General features: G+C 47.1%; 1 protein-coding gene across 2 annotated transcripts in view; it reads right to left on the bottom strand.

Annotated features, from left to right (window-relative positions):
- LOC135377526 (neuropeptide F receptor-like) overlaps window positions 1–23,058 on the bottom strand; it is a 414,003-nt gene that overhangs the window by 22,472 nt on the left and 368,473 nt on the right. Inside the window, exon 1 of one of the 2 annotated variants that reach the window (XM_064610013.1) lies at window positions 14,059–14,080. The exons of the other annotated variant lie outside the window; for it this stretch is intronic. The gene's annotated coding sequence lies outside the window, so the exon portion shown is untranslated. Of the gene's footprint in view, window positions 1–14,058; window positions 14,081–23,058 lie in introns of those variants that run through there. 2 annotated transcript variants of the gene reach the window in all.

Below are 23,058 nucleotides of genomic sequence, written 5' to 3'. Positions count from 1 at the left end.
GGCCTGTTTTTATTTTAGACAGCGCGCATTCAACACGCAAAATTAAATAAATCGAGCAGAATGACAATAGCATAGTGGCGCTATGTGGTGAAGCTCAAGACGCACTGACACTCCAACGCTTATTAAACAATGCTATGCACGTACTGAAGCTAAAAAAGAAAAAGGCAGGCTCAACCCAAGCTGAGTATGAAGAAACACACTGCTCCCCTCAGAATACCCTGTTCAAACATAGCCAGTGTACACGACACAGCTCGCAGTCCTGGAAGCACTCTTAGAAATATAAGTCCAAGGCACAACGTCGCACTATGAACGAGTTCATCTCGGAAAAAATGCGCGCTCACCTTCGCAGACGGGTCACGAGCACCATACCGCAATATCTGAAACATGCGGCGCGTGGACAGCTCACGTGACTTTAGCCAGCCCGTGCAGTTTTAGACTTCAACATAAGAAATTAACTAAATCAAGCACAGTGATGCTATGTCGTGACTGACGCTTATTAAACAATGCTATGCAGTGAAGCTTCGCACGTACTCAATGTTAAAAACGGACACTCAACCCAAAACTGAGTATGAAGAAACACAATTTCAGATTGCTCTCTCCCCGAACATCCCGTGCACCTCCGCGTTCCTTCTCTATACTGGAAGCAGCAATATTAAGATCGTCGCACTATAAACAAGTCCGGCTCATCAAAAAAAGAAAGGGCTTACCTCATCACACCGGTATTACGCACGTAGACTCTTGTCGCATGGCGCGGTACAGCAGGGTAGGGAAACACGGCCGCGTGGACAGCTCACACGATTTCAGCCTGCCCGCGCACACCTCACAACATGCGCCGACACACCCAACATGTCGACCACTTACACACGGAAAACTTGATAGCCGAAACACAGGCGCGTAAACACCCCTCTGGTTGGGACCATCTCTTTTATATCAGTGCTCGCTCGTTTCCGCAAGGTTGCAAGCCCGAGAAATTGGGTCACCTTGAAGATGAGCCATCTGTTTTACCGCACGCGTGCGTGTTGCTTTTTGCGGAAACGGGTTCGTCGACGCGGGTGACCCTTTCTTCGAGTTTTAAGTAAATTTCATTCGGAAAATATTCGTAACTTTTAATATCCACGACATAAAGAATTCGCATTATGTTATAGTGTATATAGAAAATATCAATCCATTGGATTAAATTCTCTGTCATCGTGAAAGAGTGCTCGTCAAAGTGAGCGAATTAAAGCTTGCGTATTGTGAAATTACACATTCTACAACACTGATCATAAATCGCAACACTTGTTCAAATTGTGATTAAACTCTTACTGATGTGTGGTAGTCACCACTTCTCCTGAATGTGGATCGATAAATTTTAGCAATTAATCCACAATCATATATCTTGTATAGTATGTGTGAGCATATGCACAACTTTTTAATCTATATCTTTAGAAAAATACAAGAAATATCGTGCTTTTCCTATCCAGTCATACAAACGGACAACTGTGTTGACAAAATATTTATTTATTTGTTCCGCACTCCAATCGGTTGCTCGTCAAAGACGCCTTTTCTTCTTCTGTTTCACTCGATCTTTAGGGGACAGCCATCCGGTTCGTACATGATACGACAGCATTCATTCCAGAGGTAAACTAAGACGTGCAGCAGATGAAGAGCTTGAAGAATATCTATGCCCGCGATGTCTCTGTAGCCGTATCTCTTTAGGACTTCGCGTGATATCATGAATAGGTTCGCATCTCCTTTTTCTAGCTCAATTTCGTGGTATACTCGTAGGATCTCGTCCATGGCATCGTCTACCCTGTCGATGGTGGTGAATCGTTTCCCGATGAAAGCTTCATAGAGACCCCGCGGTACTGCTAAACACTGTATTCACAACACTTTAGCGAGGATGTCTTCTAACGTGGAGACAACACGTTCATTTCCCTCGATGACGGTAATGTCCAAGCTCGTGTGGTTCTTTTTCCAGTAGTCGCGCACCACGGGGATGGAAAACCCGGCATTTATGATTGTCTCGTCGATGGGTTCTCCGTTTCTATATCGCTCCAGCAGTTCCAACTTGTATCTCACAAACTGTCTTATTTTATGAGTACTCCGCACGGGAATAGCTCTCAAAATGTCACTAAAATCACTCTCTTCTCCGTGTCCATTTAAAAAGTTGTGTAGGCATTGTAAATCTGCCAGCATGCGTTTGCATACGAACTGATCCATCTCACACGACACACTGAGGCTTCGCAGTTTCGCGGTTGTCAAGTCGCTGCTCATCACTTTTCTCATGTCGGAGGATCATCCTTGACTCTCTTCAGTGTTTCTTACAAATCTGCACCATCATACGACCACAAAAGCCAGAACTTGTTTGAGCACGCTGAAACAAGATATGATATGGTACGCGCGTGGGAGCGGGACTTGTTTGATCGCGCAGAACAGTTTACGTTGTTGCCTGATGCGCTGGAAACACCCGCCTGGGAACCCAAAACTACTTCTTTTACTAATAGCCAGAACTTGTTTGAGCACGCGCACGCACCGTGATGCGTGAAACGGTTTTCTTCTTTCCGTTTGATCGCGCAGAACGTTTGGGATATGATATAAAATTACTTTAAAATAGCGTGGCGCTCTCCACAAACTGTACTCGCTTAGTCGATGAGTACGTGCTATATAATCCTTCTCCTTATCACCTATCTATATAGCGTCTCCATCACACAACACAGAATTTTCTCTCCTAAAAACAGGAAATACTGCCGAATGAACTGAAAACTTTCCTCATCTTCCTCGTTGTGCGCTTAACCCAGAGTCGACCGACGGACGGAACTCAAATGCGCCCTTGGAGGGTGGTGCGATTTTGTTTACACAATCGTGCCCGTGATGCGCGCCCGTTAGCTGCGAGGGACATTTGGAACCTCTTGGAAACTGCATAAGCGAACCCTTTGTTCTCGGTGCTTGTTTCGGCAATGAGCAGGTGGACTCATAGGGATATTTTTTTCCTTCTCATAGCGTGGTGTGATCACTGGTTTTAATACGTGCGGCCTCGGAAAACATGATTTACGAGGTGACCCAGTTTCTCGTTACATCACCTTGACGCAACATTTTTTTCCGCTAGGGTCCGCCGCAGAGTTTGGCCATGAAGTGCGTTTTGATATAAAACAGATGGCTCATCTTCAAGGTGACCCAATTTCTCGGGCTTGCAACCTTGCGGAAACGAGCGAGCACTGATATAAAAGAGATGGTCCCAACCAGAGGGGTGTTTACGCGCCTGTGTTTCGGCTATCAAGTTTTCCGTGTGTAAGTGGTCGACATGTTGGGTGTGTCGGCGCATGTTGTGAGGTGTGCGCGGGCAGGCTGAAATCGTGTGAGCTGTCCACGCGGCCGTGTTTCCCTACCCTGCTGTACCGCGCCATGCGACAAGAGTCTACGTGCGTAATACCGGTGTGATGAGGTAAGCCCTTTCTTTTTTTGATGAGCCGGACTTGTTTATAGTGCGACGATCTTAATATTGCTGCTTCCAGTATAGAGAAGGAACGCGGAGGTGCACGGGATGTTCGGGGAGAGAGCAATCTGAAATTGTGTTTCTTCATACTCAGTTTTGGGTTGAGTGTCCGTTTTTAACATTGAGTACGTGCGAAGCTTCACTGCATAGCATTGTTTAATAAGCGTCAGTCACGACATAGCATCACTGTGCTTGATTTAGTTAATTTCTTATGTTGAAGTCTAAAACTGCACGGGCTGGCTAAAGTCACGTGAGCTGTCCACGCGCCGCATGTTTCAGATATTGCGGTATGGTGCTCGTGACCCGTCTGCGAAGGTGAGCGCGCATTTTTTCCGAGATGAACTCGTTCATAGTGCGACGTTGTGCCTTGGACTTATATTTCTAAGAGTGCTTCCAGGACTGCGAGCTGTGTCGTGTACACTGGCTATGTTTGAACAGGGTATTCTGAGGGGAGCAGTGTGTTTCTTCATACTCAGCTTGGGTTGAGCCTGCCTTTTTCTTTTTTAGCTTCAGTACGTGCATAGCATTGTTTAATAAGCGTTGGAGTGTCAGTGCGTCTTGAGCTTCACCACATAGCGCCACTATGCTATTGTCATTCTGCTCGATTTATTTAATTTTGCGTGTTGAATGCGCGCTGTCTAAAATAAAAACAGGCCCAAGGGTTTATTGATCATACAAGCTGTTTTTCCCTCAAACCAGCTTCTCTGCACAGCACCAACTATCGTTGTTTTCTCGATCATGTGCTTCTTCTTGCTTATTTCGAACGCGTGCTGGCTTCCCTGATTAGCATCACGATGAGTTTTTTGCACATTGAAATGTTTTGTTTTGTTTATGTTCTGTCACAAAATTCGTTCTCAAGAATGAACGCGCTCCATTGCATCATTTGCCATTCTGCTTGATTGAAACAATTTTTAGGTTGAACTGCAAAGCACACACACATCCTAAACGATCCTAAGCTTGTTCTCATGGGGTGGGCTTGACCTAACGCCCGCGTGCAACCGGGGGAAGCCAACTTTACTCGTGTAGAGTGTGTTTTGAGATGTGTACCCTGAAAAAAAAAATTTTTTCCCCATTTCCAACTGTGGCTGTGTGAACAGGCGGCGGCATGTAAGCTGTTCAGCACGCTGGCTCTCTTGAACCGGTTGGATAGAAATGAGTCACCAATGCAATGGCAGCTGTCCATCTTTGCAAAGACAAGCGGCGCCATCTCTTGTCTGTGTAGGGTAGAGCATGTGAAAAAGTTTCATTGTGAACCGGTGAGCAGCCGCGGATGGGCCGATAGCAGTTGGAGCCCGTTAGGGAGCCCTAGACATAAGTGACCAATGAGAGGCTTGTAGTCAGATGGGCCAATGAGCACTTGCAGTTAGATGAGCCATATGGTGTCTATCGAGGGAGCTGAGTGACCAATGAGCGCAAGAGATGACCGGGATCTCTCTGATGCAGCTGAACCAACCCACAGCTGCCTGTTGTACCAAATAAAGGTTGAAATCAACAATTGTCGTGTGTGTCTTGTCTGAAGCTGCTGCATTGTGGTTTAGGAGCGACAGGCTAGCCAATCACTGTTCAGCAGGCTTAACGTGGACCAATCAGGGCCAGACATCGGTAGGCTTTGGTGTGAAGGGACAATCAGTAGGCTTAGCGTGGTTCGGCTTAGAAGTCAGTAGGCTTAGAATGGACCAATCAGCATGAAGTAGGCAGAGCTGGTGAAGAGTTGCGCCATCTGGTGTCAGTGGACTTAGAACGAGGGCCAATTGCCAATCAGAGCGCTGGTTGAGTGATCAGTAGGCTTAGCGTGGACTGGCTTAGAAGTCAGTAGGCTTAAAATGAACCAATCAATGCGAAGTGGGTGGAGCCATTAAAGAGTTGCGCCACGAAGTAAGTAGCATCAGGGCCGGCCACAGCCGTGCTCTATGACGCAGCTGGACCAATAGCATAATTTCTATTAAATGTGTAGGGAACCTTCTTCGGCGCCGTCAGAGCATGCGCGTTGTGAACCAATGGGTGGAGGCACGGGCCAATAGCCGTTGGAGCCTACCAGCCCCCGCTAAAGTTATCTTATGGTAAAAGTTCCACAGTTAAATTTATCTCGTCTAGAGATGAGTGTGAGTGACCAATGAGTAGCTTGCAGTTCAATGGATCAATAGCAGTGACCACTTGCTGTTAGATGGACCCATCGGAGTTGGAGCCTATGAGGGAGCTGTGACCAACTAGAACCAATAAGGAGCTGGGTGAGCGGCCACATGCAGTCAGATGAACCAATAACAGTTGGAATCTACCGAGGGAGCTGAGTGAGCATGAGAGATGTTCACGTAGACCAATGATCTCTCTGATGCAGCTGAACCTATACCCACAGCTGAACCAGGAGGCTGTTGCACCAAATAAAGGTTGAAATCAACGATTGTCGTGTGTGTCTTATCTGAAGCTGCTTAGGAGCGACAGGTAAGCCAATCACCGTTCAGTAGGCTTAGCGTGGACCAATCAGGGGGCCAGCCATCGGTAGGCTTAGAATGGACCAATCAGCGTGAAGTGGGCGGAGCCAGTAAAGTCCGGTGTCAGTGGGCTTAGAACGGGCCAATCGGCAGGCTTACATTGGAAGGGTGATCAGTAGGCTTAGAAGGAACCGCGTGGAGTTGATGCACCTGAGTCGCGCCGTCTGGTGGCACGAGGGAAGTTTGGATGTATGAGATAGAGACATTGGGTTAGAACCATCTGAAGCCGCCGCCGCCGCCGCCGCGCACCGTCTGGTGGCGAGCCAATCGGTATAAGTTTGAACATCTGAGATAGGGCCGCAACGGGTGGGTGCCGGTGAAGGCAGTGGCGGCGGCCAATCAGATGGGGGGGGGGCTGGGAGAGTGGCTTAGAATGGACCAATCAGATGGGTAAGTTTGGACATCTGAGATAGGGCCGCAGCGGGGTCGCTGCAGCCGCGCCTGGACCAATCAGCGGTCGCGCCGGCCAATCAGCGTGAAGCCCGCTGGGGTGGAGTCAAGTAATGAACATAAACGGGCGGGGGCGGAGCTATGGTGAACCAATCAACGCGCGCGCGATCAGTAGCGGTGGCCAATCAACGGGCGCGTGCGGAGCCAAGTAATTAGCATGAAGGGGTGGAGCTACGGTAAACCAATCAATGCTCAGTCAAGGCTTAGCATGAGCCAATCAGCGTGTGAAGTGGGGGCGGAGCCAATTAATTAGCATGAAGGAGCTACGGTCAACCAATCAAAGATCAGTAGGCTTAGCATGGGCCAATCAACGTGTGAAGTGGGCGGAGCTAATGGCGGCCAATCAGATGGCTTTGGATTTGGCTTGTGTTGGCTTAGAACTGGATTGTGTTGGCTTAGAATCGGCCATCTTGGATTAGAAAAAAGAGCCCGTTATAGCGCTCGGTTCTTGTGCCGCTCGGTTCTTATGCCGCTCGGTTCTTATGCCGCTCGGTTCTTATGCCGGCACCGTTATTAAGCCGTATTAATCAATACTACTGATAGGTACCCACCAACATGCTTTGCGCGGCGGCAAAACGTAATCGATGACGTAGGGGCTCAGCGTTTCCCAAACATCTCGTTGTGTCAGACCCCCAAAACCACTGAGGATCCATTCGAGGACCCTCGTTAAGTACAATCCATGTTGACATAAATAAGCGACGTGAAGAAAGAAAAGGAAAACAAACAAACAAACAGGGCACCGCTATGCAAACAACAACAACAACAACTTTATTTTCGGCCTTGGAGAGTGGGGAGTTTCATCGCAACAGGCGATACTCTACCCCATTGCTGGGTGGAATGGGGGGAATAAAATAACGAGCCCCTTCACAATAACGATCGAAGTCCGATGGTGTCCAGAAATGTCAGAAGAGCTTTGAGCGCAGAGCGTTGCTGGGCTGGATTGGGCCAGGGACCAAGCAATTTCGGTAGGGAGAAAGGGCGAGAGTCCAGCTGACGAAGAGACTCGGAGAGTGTGGTTCGGGAAGGTTCGTAGTGAGGGCAATGAAGAAGAATGTGCTCCAGATCCTCAAGAGCACCACAGTGGCAGCAGGTGGGAGAATCAATTTGTCTCAAGCGGTAACGCCACTGAGCTGTAAAGGCCACATCGAGGCGCATGCGGTGGATTAATGCAGCATCCTGACGAGATGTGTTTCGTGGCATGCGGAAAGCGAGCGTGGGATCAACTCTGTTCAACATAGAGGGGGGAAGAATGTCGGTTGTCCGTTGGCGGGAAGCCAGGGGTGTCACTAGACGTCGCAGAATTGAACGGCGGTCTCCTCTGAGCAGAACAATATGGGTCCCGTTCCGATACGAGAGTGCTGCTTCTGCGGCGCTGTCGGCCTGCTCGTTCCCCACGACACCACAATGGGCTGGAACCCACTGGAGAACTAGCCTGTGGCCTGCGGCGTAGATAGTGTGGTAAGCCATTAACACGTCTGTGACTAGGGGTGCGGATGGGCCTCGTATGCCGGAATTTTCAATTGCTTGAAGTGCAGATTTGGAGTCTGTAAAGACTGCCCATTCCCGGGGTGGAAAATCAGCGATGTGTTGTAGAAAGAAAAGGATGGCATAGAGTTCCGCAGCTGTGGAGGAGGTTGGATGTGAAAGGCGTCTTCCGTGCACGACGCCTTCGGATGGAATGACGAAGGCTGAGGCGGACTTGTTGTTTCGGGATGCGCCATCAGTATATGCTGCCGTAAACGTAGAAAACTTCTCGTCTACCAGAGCATGAAAATGGGCTCGGAGGACTTGAGAGGGGACCTGATCTCTTCTTTGCAGAAGGTTTGGGAGGCGTACAAAAGTGGGCGGTACCGGTAGAGACCAGGGGGCTTCCGGCGGTATAGTGTCCTTAGTTATGAAGCCAGTGAGAGTCTGGCGTGTCCTCTGCGCTACTCGATAGAAGTCGCTTCCAGGGCGGTATCGAATTTTCCTGAGTAGCGGGTGGCGGGGAATGTGAGCACGCAAACGGAGGTAGTGCCGAGCCGTTTCCCGTTCACGGAGAACTTCATTCGGGAGCTCACCAGCTTCAGCCAGTACTTGCCGTGTTTCAGCCATTCTTGGAACTCCGAGGCATCGACGAAGGCTTCGAGCAAACAGGGACCGAAGTGTATTTAATGAAGTTGTTGATATCCTGTGCAGAATAGGAAGGCTGTAAAGCACAGTTGCCCTCACCAATGCCGCGTGAACCGCGAGCAGGGAACGCTTATCACAGCCCCATCCTGAGCCAGAAAGATGTTGGATTGCGGGGAGCCATCGCTGCACTTTAGTTTCAAGGTGTTTAATGTGCCGAGCCCAGCGCAAGTCCGAGTCGATTACCACGCCAAGGAAGCGGTGAAAGCGTACTGGTTCTAGCTTCTTTAAACCAAGCCAAAGTGGGAAATTGACCATAGCTTTACGCGTGAAAGGGAGTTCGACACACTTTTCGGGTGAAAGGTCCATCCCGAGGTGCGTCAGGTACGTATGGATATTGTTTAAAGCGAGCTGGCAGGCGGCGCTGGAGAGCCGGGCGTGATTTTCCTACTGTCCAAAGGGCGACGTCATCTGCATACACGGAGAACGACACTTTGCGAGGAATTACTGATTGTAGGCCGGCCATCACCACGTCAAAGAGTGTCGGGCTGAGAATGCTTCCTTAGGGGACTCCTTGGGGAACAGGATGCTGAGGGCTTTGGCCTTGGGACGTACGGACAGCGACAGTTCGGTCCGTAAGGAAGTCTTGGAGCCAGATGAAGAGCCGACCGGATACTCCAAACGAGGGCAAGGGGTGCAGCACACAAATGTGCGAGACGGTATCATAGGCGCGCTTGATGTCGAGGAAGACCGATCGGACGATCCGTCGATGGGCTCGAGCATGTTGAACTGTAGAGACTAGGTCGAGAACTGGATCCATGGAGCTTCGGTGGCGACGAAATCCAGCCATTTCGTGAGGGAACGCACGTTGTTTTTCGAGCCACCAGTCGAGGCGATGCAAAACCATTCTCTCCATCAGTTTCCCCATACAGCTTGTCAGGCTCACCGGGCGAAAGGAGGATAGGGCATTTGGGGGCTTGCCTGGTTTCAGGATGGGAACAACCAAGGCCTCCTTCCATGTACGTGGTAAAGATCCTTGTTGCCAAGACGTATTATAGACATGGAGGAGAGCTTGGAGTGACCGCCCGTCAAGGTTTCGTAGGGCGGCATAGGTGATTTTATCGGGCCCAGGGGACGAGCTGGCGTTCACAAGCTTCAACGCTGCCTTTAGCTCGATTAGTGTGAAGTCGCGGTCCATAACCTCCGGGGGACGGGGCCAGTCGTGGTGAAGTTCAGCCGTCAAACTGTGGACAAAACTGCGGTGTAGGGGCGTGGTCGAGGCAGCCGCCGGAGTCGTTAGTACCACACAGAAGTCCGTCGCAAGCGTGTTCTCGTCTACACGCTGAACGATAGCCAAGGCCGCGAGAGGATTCTTTTGAGGGGGCGCCTCCTTCAGAGATCGGATTGTCCGCCAGATCTTCGTGGCCGGATCGAACGGTGAAAGGTGGTGGCAAAACTTACGCCAACGCTTCCTGTCCTCGTTTTTAAGTTCTCGTGTTACTTTAGCTTTCATCCGGCGGTATTCCACAATGTCCGTAAGTTGCCCTGTCCGACGAGCCGTTCTTTCTGCTCGGCGACGTAATGCTCGAAGGTGATTAATAGCGGGGGAATGGCCGATATGGCCTGTTACCCTTTTAGACATGACCACCGCGTCCTGAATACCGCGGGTAATTGCTTGAGAGAGAGCCTCTGGGGACATACCGGTGCGCACAGATGTTCTGAGGCCCGCACGAAAACGTCTCCAGTTTGTGAAAGAAATCAGTCCAGCAGTGGCTGAGAGGGGCAGTCTGTCGTGCGAAATATATAGAGGAAAATGATCGCTACCTCTAGTGTCGACGTCCGTAGCGCACGACAAGTGGCGAATTATGTCGGCCGACATAATTCGCCACTTGTTGAGGACCGCGCCGGTTGAGGACCACGAGAGGTCCAATACATCAAGTGACATTGGGGATCGCATGTAAGTGGGCTCGCGGTTGTTCAGCAGGCACATGTTATTATTCTCCATTGCCTCCAACAACCTCCTTCCCCTACTGTCCGTCCTTCAGCTTCCCCAGGCCGAGTGATGTGCACTGAAGTCCCCTAGCACAAGCGCCGGGGCTTCCAGAGAACCAAGTATGCAGGAAATGAGATAGTAGTATATTTCTGCCTTCTTTAGCATCATAGTGTCACACATGAAAAACTCGCACTCGCCAATACGCTCTTCGGGCTGTCTTCGATCGTCGCGGACCCTGACGAACGCTCTCGGGGACCCCTGTGGTCCACGGACCACACTTTGGGAACCACAGGTTAGGGTGTCGCTCCAATAGGGAAATGCGACACCCCGGCGTTCCGTAAACTTTTGTCCCAATCTGTACATGTCATTATCCTTTCTTTCAAATCAAATCCAATCTTTCAAATCTGCATAACATGTAAATGAACTTTCTGTTTAAATCTCTGACTTTGGTGATAGTGGACGTCACTCGTGGCGAATGTGTTTTCATCGTATTCATGTGTTTTCATCGTATGCTTGGTTTGGTGCAGTTAATAGAGAAAAATAAAATGGAGCATGGAGGGCCCATCGTATTCTCTGACAATTATACTTTAAAGGATTTTTGGAGATAATCGCTTCACATGAGTCGTAATACCATTTCTTATAGGTTCTTCTGCTGGCAACAAGCCACTACGCTTCCTGCTGTCGAATGTCAGCGATTCTGGGTGAGTACGTTAAGGAACCTGTACGAAGATGTTCATCAATATATCAATAATTGGGTGTTTACGTCGAGAGACAACTGAGGAAGATGTTCATCGAAGGACAGTATTGAACTATGGCATATGGTGGGATAATGACTGCAGATGCGAAATGTCGTTAAATTAGAAAGAACTTGATAACCTAATATAAAATCAGGAGAAGCCAACGAAGCGGAATGGAACGGAAGCGGATGGTAGCCAAATCAATACCTCAACAACTTTCAGTCACGAAACAGCACAGTAGTTGCTTCACTGGAGGAACATTTGAATTCTGATTGGAAATCAAATGGAAACGAACTATAAAGGTCTCACCAGCTCCCGTGGCATAGCGGTTAGGATGACCGTTTTCCACGCCGAAACTGGGAGGTGATGCGGGTTCGAATTCCCGCACCGACTGTGTTGTCCGGGGTTTTCCCTGAGTTTTCCGGCAGGCTTTCCTGACGAATGTCGGCACAGTTCCCCCTGAAGTCGGCCCAAGACGCATACTAACCCCATTGTCCCCCCTCCTCCTACTGTCCTACTGCCCTCTCTCCACGTCGCACATAGCCACAGTTGCTTCGCGGCGCTAACATTAAATTTAAGAAAGTTTCCAGACCACAGAAACGTGCACGATACGATGTTTGTATGAACAGTGCATGGCTCTTTTTCAGAGACTTCAATGTTGGCGGTTGTTCTAATGCCCCAAGCAGCACGCCAATATTGGACCCATGTGGGCTGCCAGGATTACCAATATTGGTCCAATATGGGGAGTGCAACCAGCTCTATATTGGACCAATATGGGCTGCCCATATTGCGCCAATATTTCCGCGATAACGACAACGGTGAGTCCGCGTAATGATAAAGCATTATCCGGTATAATATCCACATTGCTTTTTCTTTTTTTTTTTTCTGGAGATCTTAGTGATCCACTTTGCATCGCGTTACAAAAACAACACTGCATCGCCCTAAAAACGAAGCACAGGTTCTGTGCTCGTCTTGTTGAAGGACCCAGACAGGCCCACGGATCTACCAATGCCAAACATCCCTCAGAAGCCTTCATTGGTATCTCAATCGTGTGCGAGTCAAAAATTTCAAAACCGCTCCTAGAGTATAATAGAGCGAAACACTTTCGTGACGGTGACGGACATATGCCTCAGCAACTCACACTGCCTGCAGTAACTTGAAAGTACCTAGCATTACGGAACGGACATCCCTTCCTATCAAACATCGTGTTTTTTACTTCATCTGCCGCAATTCCGTTGTCTTTAGAGAAACTAGCGACATTTTAGCCCGAATGCAACGTTCGATCCGAGTGTCGCGCATGCGCATTGGTTGTAGGACGGGCGATTTCGCTCAAACGACCACGCTCCCAGTCGGTTCGACCGATTAACATCGCAAAGCAAGATGGCGGCTGTTTGCAGCAAGTGGAACGTTGAGTTGTTGAGTTACAGTGGAATTGTCAGATATGTTGACTGTTTCGAACAATGTGTATCATCTGCGGGAAGTTGTTGGATGTAACGATGTATTGAGTTGGGCATTTCACACGCTTCAACGTCCTATCTTTTGCCTGCTGCTTGGACGTTTGATACAAGTATACCAACACGGGTACGTACCATTTTCTGCACTCTCAGTCAATATGGGGTGTACACGGGCAATATGGGGCCCGTATTGCCGACATTTCTCCCATGTTGGTTCAAACTTGGCTATATGGGACACATATTGCGAAGTTTGAGCCAATATGGGGGAAATACAGGCAAAACGGGTCCAATATTGGACCCGCATCGCCAATGCCCAGCCAATATGGGTCCAATATGGAGTGCTGCCTGAGACGGTGTGCAATATGTAGGAGCGACCAGCACGATGTGTCTAGTACAAAAGCTAATTTATAGTGCACGTCACTGAAAACCACAAAGGCCGAACGTTGTTTAGAATGGCAGTTCACCACCTTGGCTCAAGCCATTGAAAGAATTGCTAAATAGCAAGCGAGCTGGTGATTAGAATAACATGACAGTAAAGCCCAGAGACTAGGGACGACGACAACGGACACGCACAGACGACGTCTCAAACTCCGCTGCAATGAGTGCAACGCATCTGTTTGAGACTTCGTCTGTGTGTGTCTGTTGTCGTCGCCCCTAGTCTCTGGGCTTTACCATCGTGCATTCAAGCCATGTAACCCCTGCTAGCATGACTTTCGTATTAGTTCTTTGTCTTGAGTCTCGCAGATAATGCACACGTCATTCTTGTATGCAATTGACCCTTATGAAATTTGTGATGCTTGAGTTAATACTCAAGAAGACGAATGATACGTTACGCTCCGCTACATTTCTATCGGGTATTTCATCACTGGGTCACTTCCCAGTCAGTCTCGTGCGAACAGTGACAACCCTTCCGTATCTCGTTGCGATAAAACACGTCTTCCAAGCTCCCCCACCCTGCCTAATTTCCAAGGTAAGAATACACATATACTTTAAAAAGATTACAACGCTATGTCTACGGAGATACAGATTTACTCACATGGTACGTGCGTTACATATTACACTGCATTTTAAAAATCTAACAGTTTCAGCACGGGATGTTCTTCCATCAGAGCAGTGGACGTCAGCGTCTCGTACAGAAACAGTTTGCTAACATGAAACACAATGTAATACGTAACACAACTTGTGCCTCTAAATATGTACATGCATAAACGGTACATTATAATCCACATAACTGAACCAAAGTTATATGTTTTCTATTACTCTAAGACTCTTGCGCAAAACCGAGAGAGAGAGAGAGAGAAAACTGAAATACTCCTATATCTGATGATACGAGAAGGACTGTGGACAGTACCTTTAAACGAATACACGAGGTGATGCCGAAACATTTCCAGGAATGAGAATCTTCAATCACTTCCGCTACCTTTCTCGCTCACCCTCTGTCTTGATCCATTATTGTATAACTGAGCCGCGAACTTCGCTTTGATGAATACAACGTAGAAAACAATTTCTGCTCGGCACGCCCTGTTGAATGCTCCAATTGTTCACGGAACAGACCGTGACAAGCAAGGCAGTGGATACGCTGCTGACAAAAAGCGCCACAGCCGATTTCAATTCGCGTGCGAACGCATCCTAAAGCCTGTCGCCTGCAAATCCCATTGAAATAGATATCGTCAATCTTGCGTGGCCGCGTCTCCACTGTTTGGCTTCATTCAGAGCCGAGCATAGAAGGAGGTAAAATTAAATTTCTCGGCTGGCCAATGCCTGCGCCCAAATGCTGGGATGCACACAACGCTACAACTGAAACGAATGGCTCTCTTTGCATCTGCGTGTCTCCTTTCTTGGCTGCAGCAAAAATGAATTTCCATGCTGGTTTTATTTATTCAAACAGGTCGGTGTGGCATAAAACGTTACTTATAAATGGCCACTTTCGGGAAAGAGAGAACCTTTGTTGGCTATCTGCTCTCAATCAAAAATGAAAAAGAATATTTAACATTTTAGCCCTGAGTGTTACGCCATGACAAACAATTACAGGCCTTCTTTCTTAATAACTGAGATGTAGACCCAGATGTACGAATTAAAAGAAAGACGCACAGTTGAAAAAAAAAAAAAAAAACAAAGAACAAGTATAACATGTATGAAGGTACAGATGAAAACACCCGTGCTTAATCTGGTTGGTTAGTTTGTTGGTTGGCCTAATTCTACATTCTACTCGTCTTCCAAATCTATACTGTGTAACAAACTGAAACAAATCACGCCAGAGCATGACCACATCACTCATTTTGTTGTTTCAGTCACCCTTGCCTCGCGTTATCAATGATTAATCAAACTTCAAACGCGCGTTTTCCCACTGTTACGTACGTCATTTTGAGGTTGTAGTATCTGTGTAGCTACAGATGGTGGTGGGAGGCGAATTTATATTCGCTTGCCGGAGTTGGCCTTATTAGGTTGGTCTGCAACGTCAATGGTACAGTGTGCATCTATATACAGTACATATACGAGGGCTGCTCACAAAGTATCCAACTGAGTTTTTATCCACAGAAAGCAATGACGATAGGGAGATGGAATTGTCCGTCGTGGTCGAGGCAACCTTCCTGCACATGCATGATTTTTGGCACAGTCGCCATGTATGTACGTCGCTGCGACGCGCTCGTCGCAGTTTCATTTCGCCCGGTATGACGGAACGCATGCAGCAGCAATGTTGTATCAGGTTTCGCCAGAAGGTTGGAGATATCAAAGTGGAAGCAATTCTCCAAATTGAGTGGACTTTCGGGGGCGATATCACGGGAATAACGAAAATAAGAGAGTGGTGGCCGCACACGGGCTGTGGATGCCGGTTCTTTTTCGACTGCCGTGGTCTCATGCATCATGAATACGTGTCGGAAGGACAAACAGTCGTTAGCCCAACGAAACGGGCGACCTTAGCGACAATACGTTGGGGGCACAATCGCTAGCCCTCATTAACGCCTCGTTAGGTCCGTGACATCACTGCACTGGGCAGAGAGCAGTCTGGGTGCATTGCTAAAGGCGCCCAAAGGTGCTGCTGCACAGGTTGCTGGATTATCTCCCAAGCGAAGAAGCTCTCCGCCATCTTGCCTAGTACATAGAAGGGTATGTCTATAGTATGTCATTACGTGTTATAATGTCACGAGCGTCAGCAAATAGCTGTCTGGTGACGAGACTGCCGCTCCTTCTGCCAATAGGATTCCTGTGTTCTCTTTGTTGTGGTAGCTGGACTACCATTCTTCTTCCTCAGCTTGCGCCTTCTTCTTCTTCCTTCCCTTCGTCCTTCTCAGCTTCTCGTCAATCAAATCAAAGTGCCAAATATATGGGTTGCTTCTTGTCGGCAAACGAGGCATGAAACCAATGGGCCATGTATGCGGGATGCTGCCACAAATCGTAAACAGCGCCCCCCCCCCTGGCGTGATGGCATAATGTACGTCGCGTCCCGTCCTCCTGTGTTTTGCCTTGCCATTTTATCTCACACGTACGGTTAGGTTTCCAACGACTTCTTTAGCAACCTAAAAGCACATAGCTCGCGCTCCAGCACTTTACTCTGTGGAAGCAGTAACATCTAAAACTCAACGGTAAACGGAGAAAGCGCAGCACATCATCTAATTCCCAGAATAAAAGAATTCTGCCTGTATTGCATGCATTTCTTCGCTGATTAGGTGTGGAAATGACCGGCCTCGGTGGCTCAGTCGGTAGCGTGTTCGCCTTCTGATCCCGAGATCGCGGGTTCGAACCCGGCCGAGGACGCCAGCAACTTGGTGGCAGGGTACAAGTTGCTTAGATACGCCGTCTTCCGCGAGGGACGTTAAATACGGGGTGCCGTGTGATGAGCTTTCATCGCACGTTAAAGGACCCTCAGGTGGGCAAAAGCAATCCACAGACCGACCGCTGTGGCGTCGCTCATGATCTGAGTTGTCTCGCGACGTAAACCTCCAACTATTATTATTAGGTGTGGAAATGGTCTGGCTGACACAAGAAGGCGCCATCATTGACCCTACTTAAAGACTTTACGAGTGGGTTGATGACCCGTTAGGCAGATGAGCTCGATGGATCGCTAGGCAAGCAGCAGATTACGCCACTGTCACGTTAACGAGGACGTCACAAGCCACCTGAAATTCGTCACGTGTGGCAGTTAACGTGTTTCGAGCGTCGCGATTAGGCCGAGGCACGCGACTGAACTGAAGATATTAACGAATCGCTTGAACGAGTCGTTGAATGTTAAGAGCTCGCAAGCTCGTTACGACTGCATGAGATTACGCCAGCGTTCCGTTAACAAAAGGAGCGCCTCACACGTCACGTGAATTCGTGTCACGTGTCGAAGTTAGCGAGCGCCCCGCCCCTTGTTAGCCCCTTAGCCACGTTAGTGATTAAGCCCCCTGGCTCGTTCGTCGCAGCTGATCCGCAGTTTCTTAACCAATTACGGCATTCCCCCGTTCACCAGGCTCCCTACTTTCCAGACATGGCTCCGTATGATTTCTAGTCGTTCCCGCAAATTTCACTGAAAGCCGAGAAGACGTCAAGCGGAATGCGACGGCGACACTGCAAGCCATTCCGAAAGACGCATGGAAAAAGTACATGGAGCAGTGGAAGGTTCACTGGGCTCTCTGTGTGGAGGCACAAGGGTTCTCCCTCGAAGGTCGAGAAAAATTCAGCGCCCCACACTATGGTGAACCCACACTGCGTCACCTCTTTTTCTCAGCCTATATGGTCGGGTGCATTTTAAACAGCCCTCGTATTAGACAGAGAAAGATCAAATACATGACGACCCTCCCGCCTGTTTGTAGGTAAAGGGCCGTTGCGATTTCTCATTTGGTATCCCATGTTGATTGGTTGGTTGGTTGTGTTACTGGCGAGCCCTCTGCCTGCCGATGTGGCGGTATGTTGCTCGAGGGGCGTCTTGGGCCGACTTTAGAGGGAACTGTGCCGACATTTAGCCTTTCAGCATCTGAGGCAAACCCAAGGAAAAGACCCACCAGACGGCAAATTTCAAAGAATTAGTTGTCCAATGAAGAAGGTTACGCTAATATTAAAGTAATGTATGCAAGAAAATTCTTATGCGTTCGAGATGGTAGCATTTGGAAATTTAAGATCCAGTTCGGGTAGTATTGTCATCAATTTGTTATCTAAAATATTTCACAAGTAACTTTTGTTACTGTGATAGGACAGATAAGTAGAGAATTATCCGTTGTTTGTATCGTTATTAATCGTACGAACGCGTTTCTGAGCCTTTTTACCATTGTCCCGATAAGACCGCATGGGAAAAACGGTGGTTTCACTAGAATCAAAATCCATGTGCAGCCCACAAATGCTCATCAAGTAAGTTGTAAATAGCCAAACACCCGCAGAACCACTGAGATAACATAAAACAATACACACAAAAGCAACTGGAAAATAACAGACACCAGAAAGTCTGGTCCCCCAACTACTGGGTTTTCTCCTTTTTTACTTTTTCAACTAACTGCGGCTAAGTAGTGTGGGGTAGTCAGTCTGACTCTCTAGTGATTTAAATCCCCATTTTTTTCTTCTTCTATCACATCACATCAACTGGTCTACGAAAACTCAAGCACCAGGGGAAAAAATATCGCAGCAATTCATCTTGCATCTGGTTTCCATAGAAATTTAATTCAGTCCTACTAGATTCAGTTAGGCTTACATTTGTAATTTTCTATGCTGCTGCAATAAAATTTTTCTGTCTCGTAAAATTTGTCGTAGAATTGCGCTACGTATACATAGTGTATCTTCGTCAATATATTAAGCAGATGGATAAGCCTGGGATGTAACTTGATAATACCACTAAACTTTCAGTTCAGTTCAGCTCGATGATAATGATGATGGTGGTAGAGAAAACGTTCGGTTCACGCTCATTTTTGCTGTTACTTGTAGCATTCGATCTAACCTGCCTCTAGCAATTTCATTATCCATACAAAATTGCCTTCGTCGACACTAATTCATCCTTCTCTTTATTTCCGTTTCGTGTACCTCTCCAATAAGTAAACATCAGACGTGAGCGAATACGCGATCCAATCACAAACCACATATGAGGAAAATTGGAATATGGCAATGCGTTGCACCGGCTCAGGCTAGGGAAAAATGTTTGCGCGCATTAGAACAAGCCAGTGCAGCGAACCACAGCGGCTGTTAAGTAGTCATTGCAACATCCATACCCACATATCTGCAAGCTGCAACAAACGCACATATCTAATTGCAACCCGGACAGCACGCGTCTATGTGCAAGCCGAAGCATTTTCGGAAATTACCGTACGTCTGTGAGTGAGCTGCATTTTTGTATATGGGACTTACAGTGAGACGTGAATGCAAAATACCTCCTGTGACGTTCATTTTGACTTTGAAGGGACACAGTTTTGCACCGTAGGTACTGCGACGTGTAAAAAAGAAACAAGCTCAAATGTTTGCCTTGATATAGCCACCTGTCGGATACAGTGAACCCTCGTTAATATGACCACCACCGTTACCGCAGATTTTGGTCATAAAGCGAATTGTTATACTAACGAGAAACGCACAATCCGCTGACCTCAGAGACCGCTTCGTTCCGGCCATTCTTAGGTGCGCAACAGCAGCAGTAGCACAGTGTGACCTGGTGTCGTGGTCACTGCTGTTTTAAGCACTACAGTGCTTTGGCAGTCCGAAAAGTGCTATGAGTAATTCCGAGGTCAACAAAATCAGGAGTCATCCCAAACCGTGGCGCCCTATACTTCAACACGTGTCACGCTCTGCCTGAGGTACGTGTGTAGCCTCTCCCTGGGGCTACTGTGCGGGTCATGCGACGTGGTCATAATAACGAGAAGATAATACCCGTGTTTGACACTACTTGTGACAAAAATCTCAGTCATAGTCGGATAAGTGGATTGTCATACTAACGAGTTAGATTTACATGGCGGCGGAACGGTTCCCAAGAAAAACGGTCACGAAGTGAGCATGTCATATTATCGGGGGTCATATTAACGAAGGTTCACTGTATACCGTAATGTCAGCGATGTCAGCGTGGCGTATAGCAGCGACGTGCCAAGAACACGATGTTCTTGATGCGAAAGCTTGGTTGCATGTCTTTTTTCCTTTTGTTTTCGCCTTTTTCTTTGGAATAGCTAGCCGTCTTTTTGCCTGGCTAACCTTTCGTCTTCTAGGTTGCCATGTTCACGTATCAGAAAAGGGGCATGGTTCGATGTCTCGGGCATTGCCAAGTCATTATATTGTGTCCTCTAAATATAAAAAAGTACTAATGAGTTGCTTTTTTGTTTCCTACACCAAAGCATAGGCTGAATATCCCGTTGTGTCCATTGTTCGTTACACATGAGGGAAAATGTTCGGAAATGCAAGAAATTATCACTTGATTTATTTTCCTGGAAACATAACATTTACAATCCGACAAACTATTGACGAAAGTAAGGTAATCCGTTTTCTTCGGAATTTTTTGGAGAATGCAACCCAGTCCCATCAAGGCACTTCCTTGACATCACATTCAAAGTATCACGCCACACTAATCGAGTTATTTGATCAAGAGAAAAGTAAAAAAAAAAAAAAAGTCGTAATAATTGAAAACTTCTTAGCTACCACGGTCACGCCGTATAGGCGTGACCGCCGTACCTCAAAAGCGCGTTGTAGGCTAATGTTGTAGTAGTTGTTGTTGTTGTTGCTCCTCAAGCGGGATGGCGCTTATCCGCTAGGGAGATTGGCCAGGACTACTGAGGTGCGGTCAACAGGATGTTAAAAAAGAGTTAGATCCACTCAGAGTTAGATACACTCAAAAGAGTTAGAATCGGTTAGAGCTGGAGATGAATGACATGATACTATGGAGAGCAGCGCGGTCCCTAACGCCATTATGGGAGGCTCCAAGGGATAGCAGAGATGTCAGGGAGAGCTGAGCACCGATGGAGAGAAGAGGGGGGACGAGAAGGCCGCTAACACATTCGCTTCTTTTATCATTCTTTTTCTTTTTTTTTTTCAAAGTAGCGGTTCCGCTGTATTGTGAACGGTCTAAGGAAAACTATCTCCGTTACAAATGTGGGTAGAGCCCAGTGATGGCCACTAACTACCTCTACAGTAGTTTAACTATAACTACTTCGCGATGAAGTAGTTTAACTAGTAGTTCAACTACTTTTCAGGGGAGTAGTTAAAATTACTTCTTTAACTACTGCAATGTAGTTGAACTTCATCTATAACTACTTAACGTTGTCCATCAACAGCAATCCCTTGTATTGTTCTTGGACACCTAAATATCAATCACAAGCAATGATAAACTTTGGCTCAAGCCACTGCTACGATCGTCAAATACAAAGCTTGTGGCGGGATTCTTTCTTTGCCTACGCGATAAACTAAGTTGCAGAATTATTTCACAGCAAATGAGGCTTCACTAGAAAAGCATTAAAAGTGAAGATTTAGCACACATGCACGACACAATTGCTCTGCATCTCCGTTCTCATCAAACAAGTAGCTCAAGGCAAAAGTCGGAAGCACAATCGTGCCGTAAAGCTTGCGGCAAAATCGAAAGTAGTTGGCGCCTTCAGTAACCTAACTGCTGTAGTTAACTACTTAAAATCGTAGTTTAACTAGTAGTTGGCACTACATTTCTGCAAGTAGTTCATAACTACTTTTACCTACAATCAGGTAGTTTAACTAGTAGTTTAACTACATCTAGTTAACTACTGGCCATCACTGGTAGAGCCATCTTTTTTGTGTGCTACGGGTAGAACTGCTTTGAGCATAAAGTGGAAATAAAGTGGAAAGCGCGAAACAAAGTTGAAGCCGTTTTTTTTTTTATTGTAATTCAGGCCGGTATTTCTTCGATTTGTATTACTTTCTCATTAGCTACGCCTCAACTCAACTACAAACTCAAACACAATGAACAATATCGTAAATGAAATGAAGTAACGTTGGCGATGCAAACTGGAGAAAATTATTTAATAATAATAAAAAAAAGGTGACCTCTTCATTTGTATGTTACTTAGTCCAGCTTCCTATATCACTGATTTCGCGAAGATTGCTGTTCTAGCTCTTTTTATTCGTAGTTTTTTGACGTCATTGTATGTATTTTCCCAGGCTACAAGTACTGGAGTACCCAGTCATGAGGGTTGTTGAAATCACATTCCGGAGGAATTCCAAATCCCTGAATGAAACAGGAGGAATACGCATAGCTCCCTTGTGTCTCTTAACACTGCATCGTCACCGCGTTTTCTTCTCGCAATAATTGTGTTGAACTTTCAGGATATTTTTTTTCCTTCTTATTTTCTTTTATGAAACACGCGTAATATGTGAACTACAACGCAATGTGTGTTCCATCATATACAAAACATAAGCTTTACACAATTAAATTCGTTCATGCTTCAAACATGAGAACCAAAGAGGTTATATACCAGAACTTCTGGAGTGACGAACTCCCCCTTGAGCGGGTGAAGCTGGCGGCCATATTGGAAGGGGCAAAAACTGACACCGCCAGTATGGTTGCGGGCAAAGTTTACCTTATTTTTTCCAGCTGCGTCTTCAGCAGAAACCAATAAAAAGAATCAGTTCATCTGACGAATGTCTTTATGAGCACTAAATCTTAGATTTGGTAGGTGATGCTCGCACTTGCCAGGGGGTTATGAGAGTTTTATCCAGCGATTTTCAGCTGTATTTCATTGTCCATTTAAATGGGGAAGATGGACCGAACGCCTTTTTTAAGTAATTATTTTGCACGTTAGCGTAAAAGCACACATTCTTGAGCTACCTTAGTCAGCAGGTGTTTATTGATTCGCTTTTTTTCTTCTCCTTCTAAGATGGCGACGCGCCGGCGTCACCGCTCGGTCGCCTCTTCCACTCCAAACGTTTTAGTATATAACCTCCCTGATGCGAACAAGGGCAGCAAAGTCAACAGATTGAAAAGGCAAGGTTGTAGTCTGGGGATACCATACCGTCGCGTGTAGAAAAACACACCTGCCTTTGATGTCTGACATGCGTAACCTTTTTCTCATTAGAGACCATCGTAAAATATTGACGTACGGTGCTTGCTTTGCATTCGCAATGACGAGGCAAAGTAATCAATTTTCAATTGCAGTGTCCTTTGTGTACTAACTTGTGATACGTTGTTACTCAGTACAGTTGGCACATAGCAAATCCTGTGAGAAGGCAATGTAATGTTGTTACGGAATTATCAGAATTGCTGCCGTTCTGCACGTTGAAGCAGTGACAGCGATGCACAGCCTGTGACCTCAAGACTTGTGTCATCTCCTTCGTCAGTGTCCCCACCCTCACATCTCACCCTCATGCACATTACTCTCGCCTGTTTTTTTTTCTTTTCTTTTTCTGTCGTCTCTCTCATCTATCTTTCGTCTTTTTCTTTATTTTTCTT

This window comes from Ornithodoros turicata, chromosome 1, assembly GCF_037126465.1.
Source record: "Ornithodoros turicata isolate Travis chromosome 1, ASM3712646v1, whole genome shotgun sequence".
Classification (NCBI taxonomy): Eukaryota; Metazoa; Arthropoda; class Arachnida; order Ixodida; family Argasidae; genus Ornithodoros; species Ornithodoros turicata.
The sequence above is the reverse complement of the archived record's forward strand: the minus strand, read 5'-3'. Positions and strand labels throughout refer to the sequence as shown.